This window comes from Papio anubis, chromosome 6 (assembly GCF_008728515.1).
Source record: "Papio anubis isolate 15944 chromosome 6, Panubis1.0, whole genome shotgun sequence".
NCBI classification, from domain to species: domain Eukaryota; kingdom Metazoa; phylum Chordata; class Mammalia; order Primates; family Cercopithecidae; genus Papio; species Papio anubis.
The window spans coordinates 99,381,926-99,396,889 of NC_044981.1; the positions used below are offsets into that span (position 1 = coordinate 99,381,926).

At 37.7% G+C, this 14,964-nt stretch overlaps 1 pseudogene; it reads right to left on the reverse strand.

The window, feature by feature from the left end:
• Window positions 1-4,115: 4,115 nt before the first annotated feature.
• Window positions 4,116-10,582, reverse strand: LOC110743136 (annotated as a pseudogene).
• Between the last annotated feature and the right edge of the window lie 4,382 nt (window positions 10,583-14,964).

Consider the following 14,964-nt stretch of genomic DNA (forward strand, 5'->3'; position numbering starts at 1 on the left):
GAGAATGTGAATTTGGGTTTCTCTTTCTAAAGATGGTATGAGAAGAATATGACAAAAATAAGTTGTGTTAGAGAGAGACTTTTGAGTTTGAATTGTTTCATTAGATGTGAGATGCATAAGCATGTGTATAATCTAGGAGAAACCAATAGAAAAGCATATATTGAGGCTATAAGAGAAAGAGGATTGGTGATGAGAACAAGACAGGAAAGAGGCAGGTTAAGAGGGCATAAAATGTATGTACGGAAGTGATTAGTACTGAATAGGCAGAAGGCACTATGTCTCATAGACTGGATACACTTTAAGGTGTTATGAGTAGGGAAGCTAGGGAAAATAACCTGCTGACCTTAGTTTTCCCCTTAAACCAGGCAGCAAGATCTATAATTGAGAATAAAGGTGCGTGAGTAAAATGTAGGTTTGAAAACTATAATAGAGACAGTTAGACTAACTTTTAAGGAGGAAAGAGACAAATGAATAAAGACAAACAAAAGAATTAATCAAATGTGCTAACAGTGGTGTTGACATTGAGACCATGAATATATGTAACTTTTCAGCTGCCCAGATAAAGGAGCAGAAAATGCAGATTTTTGACCTAGAAGTTGGAATTTGCCATTAGATTGTTGTATTCAAAACCAATGAATTGAAGCAGAAGAGGTTTCAGGGTGAAAGAGAAGAAAAATGAGGAAAAGAGGGTGTGATGGGGAAGGATTGAGAAGGGTAGCTGCTGCTGGTTATCTGGAAGAAAATTGAGAGAGCTTGAGATGATTTAACACGAGCATCGTCTTTCAGCTTGAATGATATGTACAGTGGAATGAGAATTCATGAAATCTGAAAACATAGGTGGTTACAAAAAAGTGAACTATGATCTGGAGTTAATGTTACAGAAGCTGCTAATGAAGATTCAATCCACAATGAGACACAAAGAACAGGAAAGACAGAGGTCCTTGGATTAAGTAGAGCCAAAAATATAAAGACTAAATTATTAAATGGATTGAAATCCTTTAAGATTATGGTAGGACTTTGAATGAAGGAAAATGAACAAATCTATACATAAGAAAGTCTGAATAGTTGAGAGGATGCTTGATTTAAAAATTCATACATTAGTGCAGCTACATGAGAAAAACCACAGGGACGAAAAAGTATTCTTACGTAAGACTGGCTGAATAAAGGGGTAGAAAGCAGCAGAAGGAAGCTAAGCGAATGCAAACTCGTCCCTCTGAATCTATTGACAATAGGGATAAAATCAAAGAAGTGAAGAAAAAATAGACACATTTCTACATTTGATTAGATGAAAATTGCATGCAAATTAAGTAGGTTACATCATCATTCAACCCAATATAGCTGTTAGTCATCTGGGATATTTTGGTTTGGGTTTTTTTTTTTTTTTTTTTTGGTGTGCGTGATTATTCACAATATGAAAATCATAATTCTTAGTTAACTTCCTCATTCTCCCCAAGACTTTTCTCATGGGCAAAAGTTTGGCAAGAATCTTATCACAATATTGATGCCTCTGGCCTAATACAAGGTCAGAGCTCAGCTACATGAGAAGAATCACAGAAGAAAAACTATTCTTACATAAGACTGGATGAATAAAGGGATAGAAAGCAGCAGAAGGAAGCTAAGGAAATACAAACTCATGCCTCTGAATCTACTGACAATAAGGGATAAAATCAAAGAAGTGAGGAACAGAATTTTCTTGTACATTGCTAATCTATTACATAAGAATGATCTGAGGTGTCTTGCCCCTTAGCATTTTTTTTCAGAAACCACATATTGATTGGTTTACTGCAGATGGTTTTAGGATTTGCTTATGCCTAAAACTTTTACTCTCAAAATACAACTATTGTAGAAAGCATAAAAAATACACACAGTATAGATAATATTTGGAGCTATAGCTTTAAGATGAATAATTACTTAATGGCTATGACTTATGTATGGTGACTAAAATACATAATATAATGGCAGTAACAGTAGAAAATTTAGGTTTAAAAATAAGAAATATATACAATTTTTTCATAAAAGTATAAGGTATTTTTTCAAATATTTTCATCCTTCTATAAAGTATTGACTCCTAATTGGGACAGAATTAGTTGAAACAGAAGCAATTTTACAACATAAGCCCACCCAGTTCTTCCAGGAAGATGTGTTCTAATTTAAGAAGGAAAAAATAAACCAAATGTGTTATTTGAAATTCAAAAGAATTATATGTATCACCAAACTATCTTAATCTTCCTCCAAGTAAAAATATAATACATTCCATAATAAAATACTGTTTTAAAGTTCTGAGTAAACGGTCATTCCAAAAAAAGTGCCACACATCGTATATTAATTTCTGAACAGCATTACTAACTAGTAGATTCAGCCAGATCCAAAGGTTTCCATTTATTCAGTGTGGTGCACAGTTTTGTAAAGTTCCCTTTTGGCAAAATGTCAGAGCTGTTACTATTCATGAATTAAATTACAACTTTATATCAAACAAAATTGAGCAAAACTAACCACTTGTTTCTTAAAGATATCTTCAAAACACCTTGACTCCCTCGTTGAGCCATATTTTTATGGTCACTTATATGTAACCGCGATGTTGGTCATACTGATGTCCTTAACAACTATATAATGGTCTCAACTGGTCTCTCAGCATCATTTCTGGGCCATGTCTCCATAACATAGGCAGGGTGATCTTCTCAAAATGCAACTCTAACCATGTTATTCTCCTCCTCAAATGTCTGCTATGGCCTTAACCACAGCGCTGTAGGCTTTAGCCCTGTCTTTTTCTCTGATTCCACCTCAAGGCACTGTGCCTAGCTCTCCAGTACAACTATATTCCCTTCATCCACAGAACCTTTGCATGAGATAGCCCTTCTTCATGAACTTCTTTCTCTCTTCACCCTCTCTCACTACACTCTTCATCTATTTCACTGTTCCTTTAGGGCCAAGCTCACAGGATATTGCCTCAGAGAAGTTTTCCCTGACATCTCATGTTCCATCAACCTTACCCCGTGGCATGCTGTGCTTTGCTAGCACCTATGACAGTTTCATTAATGACAGTCTCCTCCACAAGCCTATAGAGCTCGGTGAGGCCAGGGCACATGCACCATGCCTGTCAATGTATTGTCTATATCTAGATCAGCACCTGGCATTTAACAGTCCTTCAATTTGTTTGGTTGAATAAATGAAGAAAACCCTAAATAAAATGACATTTGTACAGAAGCTTTCATTTCATCAATGTTCACTCTGAAATTTATACAACTTTAATTTAGGAAGTTAGAATATTTCTACATTTTTTAAAATCTGAAATTAATGCAAATAAAAATGTGGCTTAAGGAAAAATTGTGAAAAGAATTTGTAAGGGGCAGAAGATTACTGAGTGTTCTTCTAATGGAATGCTGGGTTGTTGCATTTTTTTTTCCAGTGACAATTTTTTTTTTAAATTTAAAAACAAAATCAACTTCGCCCCAAATAACCCCCAAATTTAAAAAAAAAAAAAAATTAAATAAAATTTACAGTGAATATACCCAGCAAACATCTATTTCTGCAAATAAACACTGTGTCTGTTACTGTGGTACAAACATTAAACAAACAATATACAAGTGTTCTTAGAGGTGAGGGGAGTCCAAGTGTTATGTCTGTGGGGTTTGGGAAGACACGACGAGGAAGTGAGAGAATGTGGAAATCAATTTTGTTTATCATAATTCTGTTCATATTTCTGTCCATATAAATACATTCATAAAGACAAAAAAAGGGCCAGGGGCGGTGGCTCATGCCTGTAATCCCAGCACTTTGGGAGGCCGAGGCGGGTGGATCACCTGAGGTCAGGAGTTTGAGTCCAGCCTGAGCAATATTGTGAAACCCCATCTCCACCAAAAATACAAAAAATTAGCCAGGAGTGGTGGCATGCACCTGTGGCCCCAGCTACTCAGGAGGCTAAGGCAGGAGGATCACCTGAGCCCGGGAGGCGAAGGTCACAGTGAGCCCAGATCAGGCCACTACACTCCAGGATGTGTGACAATGAGACTCCATTTCAAAAAAAAGAAAAAGGAAAGGGAGCTTGAGATGAGATCTTTAAAAAAAATTGGAGAATACTTATTCCTGAACAACAACAAAAATAAAAATAGAAGAGAAAATAAATTAAAATGATATAAGTGGATGGGAAGAAGAGGGAAGCAGAGGGGCCAACCAGGGTAAAAAAGGGGACCCAAAGAAGGGGAGCCTGAAGGAATCCAATGCCAGTGTGGATGTCCATCTGTTTCCGTCTTCATCACTACTGTCTTAGGCTCCAGTTTAGCGTCAGTCTCCTTACTTCCTGTCTCCATCCATAGTCTACCAGGATCCTTCAACACCCTCTACCCTGCCCCCACCTCTTCTGGGCTGCTCCCTTCCTCTTCTCCATTTATTGGGATCTGGTTCGCTCCAGGATCCTCAGGTCATAGTTCCTTTTGGCCATTCAAAGATTGATGCTATTCAGGGAGTTGTTGAGATGAAGGGAGGTATTTGAGCAGCCAGCGGGTTGGGGAACACAGCCATGATGGTGTACAAGGCAGCAAGGTCCAAGCAGTGGCCATTCTCAGCAGTCCCACCATTGTCGCCTCCACCCTTGCCAGGGAGCCCCTGAGCTGAGTCTTGGCATTGGACATAGCAAGCTGCTTAAAGAGTTTGTCTGCCTCAGTACAGGTGATGCCCTCAGGGAGATCTGTCACCTCCAGCACCTGCCCCAAGACAACATCTGCTGTCTCCATGTCAGAGGAGGCGGATTTGAGTGCTTGTCTGTTGCCCTGGTTTCCATGTCCACTCTGTCCCTGGTGCACTGTGTAAGTTGACTGGCCATGGAGCAAGGGAGGGCAGATGGACAGATTGTACTCTAAAGGCTGGCCTAAGAGGGAGTAGCACCCATCACCCTGTGCTGGACCCCCAGGCCAGGGGAACCATCTGAAGACAAACAAGGGACTGAGTCCTGTGCAGACAGCCACCACTGAAGCTGGTTGACAGGAGAAGGTGGTAAAGCCTGGGTAGGAGATGTGTCAGGGCTGCTGCTCATTTGTGTGTTGGCCTGGGGGCTGATATCAGGATTGTACAGGTCTCCAGGCTTCTGGTCCTCGTGGTCCATGCTGTAGTATTTACAGTGACTCCACTGGACCCTGGATGGGTTCTGAGTGGGTTCAGGGTCCATTAGTGAAATTCAGCTGCATGATCACCACAGCTGGTCCAGAAGGTGACACTCCTGACTACTGCTGTGGCATCTGTGGTAGACTGCAGGGAGAGGGAAACTGAAGCATCTGGTACTGCTGAGACCCAGGAGGTTGCAGAAACCCAACAGCAGGGCTTGTATGGTTCTGCTGAGCCAGTGGGATCATGCTGTAGTACACTGGTATGCCCCCTTTTGGGGGGCCTCCTTACCCAGACTGGCTCACAGGGGCCAGCATGAGTTGCTAGAAAGGCCGCTGGACCACATTTTGTGAGGAATTACCCACTGAGACTTGGTAAGAAGGCAGTGGAGGGTACTGAACCACCAGGCCTTGCATCTAGCCCCCCACACTGCTTCTCTGACTGCAGAGCAGGCCCTGGTTCTGTGGCTGCTGGAACCCCTATTATTCCTTGGTAAGCCACCTGCTGCCAGTTAGGCATCATCGGCTATAAACCGGGCTGCTGGGATGGCTGAGCAAGTTTTTGACCACATCGGGATCTGCGGGCCACCAGGTGACAGAAATGTTAATATTGCTGGTTGGAATTAGGATATTGTCCAGGGGTATTAGTAAGAAACCTGGATCTGTTGAGAAGGCTGCATGTAGCCCCAGGGTAGCAGCACTTGCTGAGTAGCTGATGCTTGGCTAGAAGTGGAACAGTTAGAGGTGGGGAGGGGCTGACCCATGGATGCCATGATGAAGTTAGCCTGCTGATGGTGCTGGGAGATGAGTGGGAGCTGGAATAGAGGTGCCGATGAGTCAGTTGCTTTAGTAGAACCTTGGCACCTAGGGCTCATTTGTCCAAAGGAGTTGCTGAGGTCATCTGCCTGTGAGATCATGTTATTATTCAAGGGTGGCTATTGCTGAGGTGTGGGTGGGAGAGCACAAAGTTTGCTGTTGCTGCTGCTGCTGCTGCTGCTCAAGGAAGAAGGTTCAGGATAGACTGGATGAGGTGACCTGGTTGCACACTTCTGGGGCATGTAGTGTCACACCTGGCCTGGAGATCCTTCCTGTGTTGCCACCTTTACTGCTGCCAATGCAGTCACCTTGGGTGAAGATAGAGATTCTGCTGAAGCTGCTGGCTTTGGTTACAGAGGGCTGCATGTTCTGGACAGAGCCATCAGCGTTCGTGCTGCTCCAAGGCTGTGGCTCCAAGGGATTTGAGTTCACTGTCTGTGCTGTTCCGGCAGCTGCTTGAGGTGCAGCTGAACCTTCTGCAATTCCCCCGATGTCATTTATATATCCTTTCTGGCCAGTCTCTTGGGGGTCAAATATTCTCTCTCAGACCCTTGGATATTTGTCCTCTTTCTCTTCTATTGACTTACTCCTCCTTCCTAAAGCATCACTTTTATTTATGATTAATTTCAGATTTTAAAACATGTAGGAATGTTCTAAGTTCCCATATTAACACTGTATAAATTTTAGAGTAAGGATTAATGAAATGAAAACTTCTGTATAATGTCATTTCATTTAGGGTTTTCTTCATTCATTCAAAGAAACATATTAAAGGACTGTTACATGCCAGGTGCTGAGCTAGATATAGACAATACAGTGATGGGCACAGTACACACGGCCCTTGTCTTACAGAGCTCTGCAGTCTTGTGGGGGAGACAGTCATTATGTTTGACAGTTTCAGCTATGAAATGGGCAAGCATTGGTAAAATTTAAGGAATATATTCACATGGACAGCTGAGTAGTTAAAAATTAATTCAATCTTTTAAAGCCATAGTATGGGATACATCTTGACTTTTTTATATGTCATTTCTTTGATCAGAATATTCCACCCTAGAGACATAAAAAGATGCCAATTTCTCCAGTGATTACAACAGGATTAATCCTGCTAACCATTTGTTGATCCTACAGGCAAATGATAATAGTACATCTATACTAAAGAATGCTATGCATCTATAAAAAATAATACAGCAAATCAATAGATGAAGACATTGAAAGACTACCAAGATATTTTACTAAGTACAAAAATGTTTTGGGATTATATATATAACATATGATATGATATCACTCATTTTAAAACTCCACAAAACAGAAGTATACATTGATACATACCTACATGCACATATATATAATTAAATACATATGCAAATACATAGAAAAACAGTCTGAAAGGTATTCACCAATTGATGATAGTTGCTATGTTTGAGAAAGAAACTCAGATTAGAGCATCAGACACTTAGTGTTCAAGATAATCAAATCATTGGTGCTATTTGAGTTAAAAATATGACATTGAATTTAAGTACAGCTTATACATTTATAATTTTTAAAAGAGAAAAAGGAAATAAAACAGACAAATTATACTGAAGAGGTAAACTAGTCTTGTAGTGACTACTTTTAGCACCAGCAAGTGAAGGCAACCATAGAAGAAGAAAAATGATTTTATCTCTGACATTTGAACCAATGAAAGGATTCTTGTGCCAGAAAAGAGAATGTGGTCTTCATTAAAGGAGAACTAAGAAGCTATTGCCTAGATACTCTCCCCTCATTCTACAAATGTGGGTAAGAATGCCATTGAAGGACTGAAATGCAGTGCTGCTCTCCCCAAGTCTCCATTGAGCTCGGAGCTCTAAGAGGTACTTTTAGGACCACCTCTGAGGAGTGGCATCTAATATCACCTACCATCTAACTTAGATAGTCAAGAAATGTAGACTATAGTCCATGAATGAAAACTGTACGTTTCCTAAATTTTAGGAACTTTCTTAAGGTTGTCACTTTTATTTTCTCTCACCTGTTCACTTGTGCTAATTCTGAGGAAGAGAAAGAAACCGGGAAATTGGGGAAACCAGTCAATATTAAATGAGAAAAAATTGCCAAGATATTGAATTTGTGACGGCCATTTTATAGAGGAAAGACACGCAAGATATTCAGAGTTCGTTGGAGTGGAGTCAGAATGATAGTTCCCCAAAGAGGTCTCCATCCTAATCCCTGGAAACTGCAAATATATTACTTTATATAGCAATGGGAATTTTGCAGATGTAAAAAAATCATCCTGGATTACACAGGTGAGAATAATGTGTAATCACAAGGGTCTTTTTAATGTGTCAGAGAGAACCAGAGAGAGAGAGAAGATTTAAAGATGTTATAATCCTGGCTTTGCAAATGGTGGAATGGGCCATGGGCCAAGATATCACACAGTCTCACCAACACCTTGATTTTAGCCCTGAGAGACATTTTATAGTTCTGACATGAAAAAATATAGAACAAAGAGTTGTGCTGTTTAAGCCACTAAGTTTGTAGGGATCCTAATTTTCTTCCTATCCATTAATTTAAGAGCCTTGTAGGTACTAATGGGCCTTAGAAAAATTTCTTGTCATACTGCTTTATATATTACAGATGAGAAAATTGAGAGCTAAAGAAGTAAGGTGATTTGGCCCTCAGCTATTAACAAAAGAATTAGGACTAAGATGTTCTGATATCTCCAGATGATATGAAAGATGGAAAAAGGAAGAGAAAGTGTTGCTCATTTTCATTTTCTCTAAGATTTTGTGATTGACAAATATAAAAATTGAATAATACCAGGTACATGCTAAGGTTAACCCACACTCTATGCACGGCAAGTGCAACATATTAGTAAAATCTGGGGACTGTTCAATGCAGAGTTAAATTTTCAAGAGAAGATGTATGTAGAGCTAGGTTTTAAAGTAAATTAGAGGTATTCATTTTCTGGTTTTCTCTAAATTTCTCTGTAGTAACTTTAAAAAGGTGCAGTAGTGAAAGATAAAGGCACAAAGATGGGTTCCTTTACATATTAATGGATAACTAACCAAAGACTAATAAAAATTCAATGATCATGCTGATTAGATTATTCTGGATTGTTTATCACTCTGCAGGCAGTGCCCATACCCAGCTTCTATTACAAATTATGCAATTAAATGTAGCTTTGGAAGTTGTATTTGCATCTCTCACAGAATGTCTAATTTGTTCCAATAGTGCAGAAGGATAATGTCTTCAAAGTTCCAAGGATCAAAATAATCATCTGAGGCCTTTTAAATAAACTTTTTTTGTATTGATAACTAACACACACAAACAAAGCACAAGATAATTTAAAAAATCCTTCTTTGAATGTAGCAAAAGTCAAGAATTATGAATTATAAGGCTTTTGAAATAATAAGTTGATGACATGAACTTGCTTGGGGATGCTCTAAGCCAATACATTTTAGTACTTTTATTTCTGCCACTAAATCTTGACAATTAGACAACATGGAAAAATACGTATTATGCCAAATAGGTACATAAAAGTAAAAGTATTGAGAGGCTGTGATGATTTGGATCCTTTTTATATATGCTGGGATCTCTTGAAATTAATGTTTCTTAATCTATAAGTGGAGAGCTCCCAGCTGGTGTGTTTCCCATCTAATTGAAATGCATAAGGATGAGTCAACACAACCTTATTTGTAATTAAATTTTGGATTTAGGTTAAATCCACTTGCTCTTCCTAGCAATAATGCAAATAGAAATATTCACATTTTATGAAATGCTAATTTTTGGACACTGGCAACAAATAATAATACACACAAAAAATACTTAGACTGTTATAATGAAAAAACATTCATCCAAACTGACATGTACTTTGAGATGAGTTAGTTTTGCAATTTCTCAACCTAAAACATTATTTGTGTCATCTAATATAATTCAAAATCCTTCACTAGCCTGTAAGACTGGGAATAAATTCACATGCTTATTACTTCTTAGGCATTTTTTTGATTAATAGTATCTCTTCTAATGTAGATCTACAGACTAACTTAAACAAATGTGGATATTTACAATAAGTAGAGAAAAAAGAAAAGAAATATATCATTTAGTGAAATCCAATACCTTGGGAGATTTTTTTAAAAGCTGAAATTAAAGTATAAAGCTTTTTCATGGTTGTACATAGGCCTTGATCCCAAGCCCCACACTGAGGAGGGTCATTGTGGAGTTTTAGCTTTGAGTTTTAATATCTACCGTAAAACGATCACCCAGGGAAAACAAACTATCCTGAGAGGACTTTTAATAAGACTGTTCAGCTACAGTATTTTGTAAAAGCTCCCAGCATCTTTTATAGAGCCTCTCTAAGGGGAATAAAATGCTGATCACAGATTGTAAATAGAAAGAGGAAGAAATGCACAATTTTCCATTTACCTTGTTTAAAGCCCTTAAAGAGTTAAAATAAGTTTTTATATCTGGCTTCCTTTTTAAAAAATATCTTAACGGTAAATTATGATCAATAATAACAGAATATTGTAAACTATATGCAGGTTTGTTTCTTCCTAATGAGGGGCAGACCAGACAACAGTCCAGGCATAGCAGTGTAGCCTCGGTCTGGTGGCTTCGCAGTGTCGAGATCCTTCTATCTTACTACTCCATCATCCCCAGACTTCTGCCTACCATGCTGCACCCCCAACATGACCTCAAAAATTGCTGTCTACCCTATCTGCGCTGCTAATCATTAAGGAAATGACACAGGAGTCATTAAGCATCAATTATTTTAATATGGCAGGGGTTGGAGCTTAGTGACAAGGCCATACATAAACATTTTGTAAGCTGGGAAATGAAGTCTTTACTCTGGTTGTCTTTTAATCCACCTAAGTTATCAGGGTGCAGTTAGTTTAGAGAAGAGAAAATACATATTAGGAAAAAATAGCAGATCTTCGCCACATCATCCTAGGAAAATTTTGAATAAATCAATGTAATTCAAAATTATAGATGGGGTTAATTTCCTTAGGAGATATAACTTTTACAAATGGTTTCAAATAAAACAATAAAACATTTTTTAAAGAGTTGATATGTCCATATATGTAGATGTATATACAATAGCCACGCACATGTGTATATATAAATTACATATATTTGTATCAGAATTATGATCTATACTTGTTTTATTCAAAGAACTTTTTATATATAAAGCCTTATGTTGCCATAATTCCTGGAAGATTAAACAAAAAACTCTTAATGACTTTTGCCTCTGAAGAATAGTTTAGAAAAACTTAGCACTGTATGCCCATTTTATTCCATTTGAATTTCTTACATGCACATATTGTTTTTAATTTGAAATAATTGTTCTAAAATTAAAATATCAAATAAAAATGGTATTTTTACTTTATAAGTCCTTAAAGGGGTCCTTAAAGTCCTTGAAGAACTTTCAAAAACATTGAAAATGGTGACTGCAGGTAAAGAGTAAGGAAAAGGAAAATCCAGCAATTTTGATTAAAAAAAAATGTTTTATGGTAACTATCTCCAGTAACGGCCACTAACCTTTGGTTTCCGTGTGTGTCTGTTTTGCACTGTTTTTTATTCATCCTGAGTGTGCTTTAAAATCTCATTCTCATCCTTTTTGCTTCCCAAATTGAAATACAGATTTTAATAAACATCTTGAGTTTGGATATTAAAACATATCGAAATATATTTTATGGTCATAAATAATTTTCTTTGCCATTCAAATATTTTATTTTAAAAAATAATACACTGAGTTTATTTCATGTGTATATTTTCGTTTTCCCATCATTTCCATGTGTGACCACTGCTTCTACTATGTCCTCCCTAATTTCATTCATACTTAAAATCAAGAAAAGGATAGAGTTCCATCCTTAACAACTAAATAGGCATTTTAGACACTATATTTTTGGCAATGGAACATGGGCAACATTTGTCAAACATGGCAGGGAAAGTTCCCACTCTGTATTATAAAAAGGAAAGCCAAATATCAACTGTTACAAAAATAAAATAAGATGGAAAATTTTAACAAAGTTTAAACTATTTTCTTAAAGAGATTTCCTTATTCAGAGATCTTGAATAGCCTCCTAATCAGTCATACAGAAGCAATTATTTATACAATTTATGAACATGGTTTTCATTTTGGGAAGAGAACTACCTTTTTCTATTATTGCCAACATTTTTGCTTTAAGGTCTTCTATAGGACTAGGTCTTTTTGGTGTTGTAAGAGTGTTTTCCTCTTTTTTTTTTTTTGGAAGGATTCTTGACCTTTTGATCTTGGTTTTAATGATTTTATGTCTTTTTCATTCTGGTTTGATTTTTGTGCATTTTTGGCTGGAATATCTTATATAGATTTCTTCACTGGAGTTTTCTTCAGTTTCCTCATCATCAAAATTGTTGTCATCATCTTCTTCTTCATCAGCAGTATGTTGTACTTTTCTCTGTGGTAACTTGCTACCACTTCCAGGGGCAGATCACTTTTCAGATATACTTAAGAGTTTCATATCCTCCTCCTCTTCATCTTCTGACTCCACATCTTCCTCCACAGCCTAAAAGTGCTGTCTACTAATCTGCACAAGTTCTGAACTGCACTGCAATTCTAAGACCATGGATAATACTATTTCAAAGCTCCCAGGGATACAGTTGGCTGTGCAGACATTTTTAATATTGCTAGTGTTGCTTTAATTGAGTTGCCTTTATAATTCATTATCCCTGTTTCGATAACGTTAAATTCATCCCTTGTACCATTCTCTAAACTGACTTTTATTTTGTTTTGAGACGGAGTCTTGCTCTGTCGTCCAGGCTGGCGTGCACTGGCGCGATCTTGGGTTCACCGCAAACTCGGTCTCCCGGGTTCAAGCAATTCTCTGCCTCAGCCTTCCTAGTAGCTGGGACTACAGGCGCCCGCCACCACGCCAGGCTAATTTTTCGTATTTTTAGTAGAGACGAGGTTTCACTGTGTTAGCCAAGATGTAAACTGACCATTCTTAAAGATAATTGGTGCCCAATTTCATCATTATTCATGTTAAAGTGATAATCTGTCAGCCTTTAGTTCACAACCAAAAAGATTGTTCTAGCGCTCAGGGGGATCTTGTACATGTCCTTTGAATGTTCCATGAACTGGTAGCATGCATTTAGATGGGAGATAAGGCAGACGAAGGTGAATGACCACTGCCCCAGAGAATAGCCGCATAGGATGGTTTCACACCAGGGTTAGATACTTTAAATTGTTTCTTTTAACTTTCAGAAAAAACAATCCTCTGGTTAAGGAAAAACAAAGGATATTCATTCAAAGACTAATTTCTTAGGAAGTTGTAAGTATATGAAAGCAAGGGTGTGTGCCTAGGAACTTTATCAACTATAAAAAGGATTATCAACTCCTATGATGCCTTCTTATTACTTGTTCTAACAAGATTTGCCATTAGTGTAACTTGCTACGAAGTAGTCTTTAGTGAAACTTTTAAAGCAGACTGTTAGATGTGATTATGGTGTGCTATTAGACACCACAAAATACTGGAAAAAATACTTTTAACAGGGATTGTCGATCAATGCCTGAAATTTATTTTCCTAACTTCACATTGCTTTCTCACATATTATAAATTGTCCAACCCACAGTAAAAGCTTCAAGCAGGGAACCTTTTTAAAAATAAAGAGTGAACCATTATCTGAACATCCCTGAAACAGAAGAAGTAATCTTGATGATGGTATGCATGTGAGGTGGAAAAAACGAGTATATAGTAATTAATTCTAAAAATATCATGCAGCGGAAAGTCTACTGGACAGGAATGTAACCTTGATGGCATTTCTCATTTACTGCATGACTCAGAAGCAGCCTCAGTTTCCTCCCTTGCAAAATGAAGGACCTAAGTGGAAACCCAATGGAGAATAATTCTGACTATTGAGTCAGAGAACTTGACCCTGAGTCACTGGACTGCCATTTCTCTACTTTGTGTGGTAACTAGTTGTAAATCCACAGAGCAAGGAGATAGTGACTATAACTTTCCTCAATCTTGCCTATTCTAAACTGGGAAACATTATACCAACTCTTTCAAAGAAGATTTGGGTCTGCTAATTAGAACATGAATCACTGTTCACTAAAATTTCACATTTGTATCCTTTGAAAGCAGAGCCATTTCATTCCTTCTTGTGCATTTAGATCCCTTTGCAATCCATACATGTGATGTACTTAATAGTTAAATGGTCCTTGCATTCCCCACTTTTAGCTGACTGCTAAAACAGATGTTCAAAGTATAAACTATTTTAACCCAGTCTAGCATATTTGAGATCCCAAATCATCAGCAGCCAGAATCTGGAATTCCTTTGCTACCTCCTGTCCTGAGTAGGTCTAATCAAGCTGAATACACCTGTAAAATGAGTGATATCTCATCTACTCCTGTCGTTTTACCTGTACTAGCTTAATAAAATTGTACTCTTGTCCTATTTCCCTAACCCCACCTACTTTGATTGGGACCAGGAAAATAACTCCAAACCTTTTCAATCCCATATCCTTAGGAGTTAACCTTAGAGTTGCGCCTCTAACCACTGCTTGGTGTTTCACTTCAATCCAGATATCAACCTCTGCATAAACCAAACTTAGTATCAGAATAAAACAATTGCCCAGGGCATTCTGCTGCCCACACACTATCCCCTTTGCTTAATCCAACAGCCTAAACGGGCCTAAGTATACTAGGTCTCCTTAGACATTTTGATTTGGCTTTCTAGTCACTGTCCTTGGGGACCACCAACTAAACTTAGTGGTATAAACTGAGCTTAAAACATTTCTACTGTCCCCTGGGTCTATGGGTGAAGATCCAAGATGTTTTACCCCTAAATCCTTGTGAGTTATGACAATTATATCTGCATTGATACCGTCTTTCCTACTTACTGAATTTCTGCCACCTTCTCCTAAAACTAGATGTTGACCTTATACTGGGAAAAGCTTTTTCTCCATGTACATTTTTTAATGTCTTTATGACATGCCCAAGTAAAATAGTGAACAAAAACTAACTCATTCCAAAACCTTTCAATGTTTTAAATAATTTTAGATATTCCTTCACTTACTTAAACTCCTATTTAAATGATTTAA